Raw genomic sequence first — 5,992 nt, forward strand, 5'->3', positions numbered from 1 at the left:
CAAGAGTTCCCAGAGATCGGCGGGTTGAATCTGGTGCAGGCGGAACTGCACAAGAGGGGAGTTACTCCACTCCTTTGTCACAGATTGCCTGGATGGAATAAAGTCACTGATTTCCCTTTAGACTTCAGGGATACTGATGTGCTGACAGTATTCTACTAGATGACTTTACGAAAGAACTTAGAAATGAGAATTCCCGAAAATGAATCTGATTTTTGTGCTCACTCATGTGATTGTGTTGAGTGCAGGTTTGCAAGACAGAATGGTTGCAACATTTTGGTCTTGTGAGACAATCGCAATAAGGATTAGTTAATCCGACATCAATGAGATCCTTTGTGGATCTAGATGTGCTTGCTAAATATGTTGCAAGGAATCATGGACTTGAGAATCTATAGACATGATTGCAACAAGGATTAGTTGAATCCGACATCAGTGAGGTCCTATGTGGATCTAGATGCGATTGCTAAATACGTTGCACGGAATCATGGTCTTAGATCTGGAATCCATTTTTTATGTGATTGATTTGATGTGAATGTGCATGATTGTGTCGTCTTCCTGCAAGTGCTAGATATGTGTTGTCTAGTGCGTCGGTACTTAAAGAGTCACTGTCTGCTGAACTGGTGTATGGCCTCTGTCTGTTTTGCAGGTGTAATCAAGGGCGATAACCATTCTTTCAAGAAGGGGGGTATGTCACAAAACGATGACGTGGCATGACCACCAGCGGACAGACATGCTAATGTGGAAGACAGTACGTCTTGCTAACATGGCACAGTACGTCATGCTGACGTGGCAGACAGTACGGACCCCCGCGATTTGCGTTGACAAGTGCTGACATGGCAGCCTGTACGGATTTCCACAAATTGCGCTAGCTACTTTTTTTGGCACATTTTTGACCAGTTGCTGTTGGGACTAATTGCTTTTGAGTTTAGAAGCTTTTGGGGCTCTGCTTTTGGGGCATCCCTTATAAGAATAAATAAGCCCAAGGGACCTCACTCTTCAGGGCATCTAGATGCAAAGACTGAGAGCAAAGGACCCCTTGGGAGTTGTACTTTGAAATGATTAATGAAAAAGAAATACCGAAAGGGGCGCCAGACTTTGGGGCCAATACCTCTAGGCACGGAACTACGCCGGGCCGTGTCGACTCTCTCTCTCTCCCTCTCTCTTTCGAAAGAGGAGACTCTCCCATTCATCAAATCTTGGAGAGCGGGGAGGGACCTCACGAGGAAGAGAACTCTCATTTTACACTTCCCCTCCGAAGAGGTACGATCCACCTTCCTTTGCAAGAGGGTGATCTTGAGAGGGCTTGAAGGCCCCCCCATCTACCTTGATGACGACCTCACGCCTATGCAAGTAGCTCATCGCCGGACATGTATGCCGCAAGTACACCAAGCTCGCAAAGAGGGGAAGAAGGCTTCATACAGAGACGGCCGGGTCATCATTGATGGCAAGGCCATCCCATAGGGATTCGCGGCCTATGAGACACCAGAGGAGGTACATCTTGCAGTCTGAAACTGCAATGGAGATCTATGGACACATCTAGAGAGGCTTGAGGAGGTAAGTCGAGACAGGGATATCATTCTCTTGACAGAGACACATGAGAGCCCCGATAGGAGCCTACCTCGGGTGCAGGGATTTCATTGGGAGTCTACACACAGAGATTGTACACACGAGCACACTACGAAAGGATCAGGAGGAGTAGCCATACTCTTCAGATATGGGCTTCAGAACAGAATACAGATTGTCGCACGTGATCCACACGCCTGATATCTTTGGATCCAACTACAGCTCTCACAGGAGAGGACCATCTACATAGCTTTATGCTACTTCGCCCCTCATGGCTCGAGATTCGCTATGATAGATCGAGAGGACTCACCATACACATGCCTCTCAGAGGGATCATGGAGTACTCCACACTAGGGGAAGTCTTCCTTATGAGAGACTTCAACGCCAGGACAGGCAGTGATCAATGCGAGGCTTTTGACATAGAGGACCCACAGCTACTACCCGCCATACAGGAGGAGGCTACAGCACGAGTTTCAGCCGATACTACACATACACTCTACGGCCCCCACCTACTCAGACTAGCTCTCGACACCGTCTCGTCATTTATAACGGGATGACTCAGTGGCTTGCTTCAGGAGGATTGACATGCACACCGCTTTCAGTCACAGTTGGAGGGGGGAGTACAGTAGACTACATCATGGGATCCAGAGAGGCCACCCACACACTCAGCTCCTTCACCATCCCACCCATACCCATTGGGACCGAACACACATATCTCGCACTCCCTCATGGGAGACACCCCCACACATACACCCGCCACACGCACCCCACACACCACCATCCACTTCATACACGAGCTAGCTCCCATATACTCGGCCCACGTCGAGAACCATCTTCTTTTGCTTCACCCTGACACCCCACTACCCTTACTCACCTCACACATCACATCTGTTCTTCAGACATCAGCCATCAGCTCATTTCCACACACCACCCACTTTGGTCACACCCCCCCCCCCCCCCCCCCCCCCTTGGACTATGCCACAGAACCACTGGTATGATTATGAGTGCAGGGCTCTCTATCGTCGACTACGAGCTCAACGAGTACTTGGAGAGATCACGGAGAGAAAGGCCAGGAGAGAGATGAAGACCCTCACACGCCGGAAGTGGCGAGCCTTTGAGGAGGCACAGGAGCTTGAGCTATACCGCCTATTCATGAGCATGGATAGTGTTGCAGCATGGCGTACTCTACGAGAGCCACGACCGACCACTCCTATTGGAGATCCACAGACATGGCATGACTATGCTGAGAGATTGTACGAGGTACCTGGGCAACCTCCCATCCCACCGCCACCCGAGCCTCGCCCTACTAACTCCACTTTCTTCACAGCAGGGATGATACAGAGGGCCATAGACCGACTACAGCATGGCCGCTCGGCCGACCATACAGGATTGCAGAGTGAGCATCTGATATACACAGCTTCCACTATAGCCCCTTTGATTGCACATGTTTTCAACCGGGCTATAGGGGAGGGCTTCTTAGAGGAGTGGACCAGGCACACTATTGTGCCTCCACAAATCTGGCGACACCCCTGGACCAGGGAACTACAGGACCATCATGATTGGCCACACCATGGCCAAGCTATACGGGGCAGTACTTGAGGCAGAGCTCAGTTCATATGCAGAGATTGAGGGTCTCCGAGCACGTGGCCAGGCAGGTTTCCGACGGGCCTTCTCCACTATTGATCACATCTTCATTCTGCGTTGCCTCATTGATGGGGCAAAGGTGCGGAAGAAGAGATTATATTGCTGCTTTGTGGATTTCCGCAAAGCTTTTGATACAGTGCCACAAGAGAGGCTCTTCCGACGCCTTTAGAGCTTGGGGATACCATCAGATATGATTTGGGCCATCTATGCACTCTATGAGCAGGTGATTTAGACGGTACGCTATTCAGGAGGTTTGTCTGAGGCTGTTGCTAGCACCATTGGTGTTAAGCAGGGCTGCCCACTCTCCCCCACTCTATTCGGACTCTACATCAACGAGATTGAGGACTACATTCTACGAGCTGGAGGAGAGGGGTCAGACCTCGCAGGTACACCTGTACACATTTTATTATATACTGATGACATTGTATTGATTTCAAAGTCACCCGAGGGATTACAGCACCACTTGGCTGCCTTGGATGAGTTCTGTACACACAGGGGTTTGACAGTAAACCTGGCAAGACCAAGGTCATGATCTTCCACACCTCTCCCATGGTGAGAGCTACAGCAGTATTCACAGCCGCCGGCGGACAGATAGAGGTCGTCATTTCATATGTCTACCTTGGAGTCACATTCCATGTTTGCCTGGTCTTTTCTCCATGAGACACGCAGCTACAAACAGACTGACACAGGGGTACGCAGCGTTGGCCATGTTAGAGCGGTGATGTCACCAGGCACACTTTCAGGAACCCCGTACGAAGGGGTGGCTATTTGACACATTAATCACACCAGCTATGATGTATGCAGCGACAGTTTCGGCCCCAGGCCTGAAAGACACCCAGTGGAGTGCGGTGAAGAGGCCCCAGGTACGTATGATCTCGCGATTATTTCGCGGGAAGCCGACACTTCCACATGATGTCATCAGAGCAGAGCTAGCGGCACCTCCCATGATAGTAGAGGCACTGTTCCAGACTATCTCCTTCATTCAGAGGATGAGAGAGCTCCCATCAGACAGACTCACACGCAGAGCATTTGAGGCAGCTATACAGACCTCAGAGATAGGGTATGACTGAGCTTGGTACACTCAGGTTAGAGCATGGTTTGACAGACAGGATCTAGACATGGATAGACTACCACCCTTTCAGTATGACTCAGATTCACCCCACATCCGCCTCTCACGTAGTGAGAGGAACACTGTGCTCAGATAGGATCTTTCGCAGCTCTACACCAGTCGGACATGGCTCACACCCCGACCTAGCATCTAGACGGTCACATTACCGAGATCAGTTCCTGGACATACTAGCAGACGGGTTCATTCAGCAACCACGATACATGGATACTTACATGCCTCACAGCTCGAGAGTAACTATTGGCCAGCTGAGGGTTTCCTCACATCGACTAGAGATTGAGACTGGCAGAGCATCAGACACCCCCATAGAGGAGCGGATATGCCGGGTATGTGGAGTAGAGCTAGAGGATGAGGAGCACTTTGTATGCAGATGCAGAGCATATGATGACATCAGAGGCAGATATGAGGGTTTATTCACAGGGCAGCCTACCCTTCGAGAGATAATGGATCAGCGCCAGCTGGGGCCATTCTTACTAGAGATACAGAGCCACAGAGAGGCCTTACTTGAGCCCACGACAGCTCAGACAGGAGGGAGACAGACCCAGCTCACTGATTCTTCGTCTCACGACATCTGCCCCCCCCCCACCACCCGACACACACAGAGGGGTGACTCTTCAACAGGCTGAGACTTCCAGAGCTAGGAGACGGCCCCGCGCTATAGGTTGCCGGGTTCCCAGACTTCATCGACGCCAAATTGCGGAGATTCAGACCCGTGATCGCCGAGCCACAAAGGAGAGACGAGCCCATGTACCACATCTTACACCCACCCATTAGCACAGGATGGACCTAGTTTAGTTAGTCACCGAGATGCATATCATGCATGTACTACCCTCTTGCATATAGGCTACCATAGTGATAGCGCTCCACACACTCACACTCTCATCATGGAGAACACACACCCATGTACCCAGCTCCACCCATGTACCACATCTTACACCCACCCATTAGCACAGGATGGACCTAGTTTAGTTAGTCACCCAGATGCATATCATGCATGTACTACCCTCTTGCATATAGGCTACCATAGTGATAGCGCTCCACACACTCACACTCTCATCATGGAGAAGACACACCCATGTACATTGCTTTGTCCCATAGGCCGATTTCGGCCTTCTAAAAGACGTAAAAAATCTCTCTCTCTCTCTCTCTCTCTCTCTCTCTCTCTCTCTCTCTCTCTCTCTCTCTCTCTCTCATCACGCATCTCTCTCTCTCTTTACCATGCTTTCGTTTAGGGTTTGCTGCTGTATTTTAGGGTTCGCGACCTGTTTTTAGGGCTCGCGACCTGTATTTTAGGGTTCGCGACTTTTTTTTTTTTTTTTTTTTTTTTTTTTTTTTTTTTGGGGTTGTTGGACAGATCTGCGTTTTAGGGTTTGCTGCATTTTCTGCACTTTAGAAACATCAATCCTCTCTTCTCTCTCTCTCTCTCTCTCTCTCTCTCTCTCTCTCACTCTCTCATGTCATCCCCAACCTCACCTATGGCAACAAGCAAACTCAAATATATGCTTCACTCCAAACGAATTTCCATCATTGAATTGGAAATGAAAGCATGGAGAAAAGAGATGGAAGATTGGAGGAACGCGAAGACCGTTTTCCTCCGAGAAAATGAAGAAAAGGAGAAGAGGTGGAAGGACGAGAAGGATCATCTTCTCAACAAGATCGCCA

At 49.8% G+C, this 5,992-nt stretch overlaps 1 pseudogene; it reads left to right on the forward strand.

Moving 5' to 3' along the window:
- The first annotated feature begins 3,732 nt into the window (after positions 1-3,732).
- Positions 3,733-5,433, forward strand: LOC147457796 (uncharacterized; annotated as a pseudogene).
- Positions 5,434-5,992: the final 559 nt, after the last annotated feature.

Source organism: Adiantum capillus-veneris, chromosome 5 (genome assembly GCF_014529385.1).
Source record: "Adiantum capillus-veneris isolate H3 chromosome 5, ASM1452938v2, whole genome shotgun sequence".
In the NCBI taxonomy this organism is placed as follows: domain Eukaryota; kingdom Viridiplantae; phylum Streptophyta; class Polypodiopsida; order Polypodiales; family Pteridaceae; genus Adiantum; species Adiantum capillus-veneris.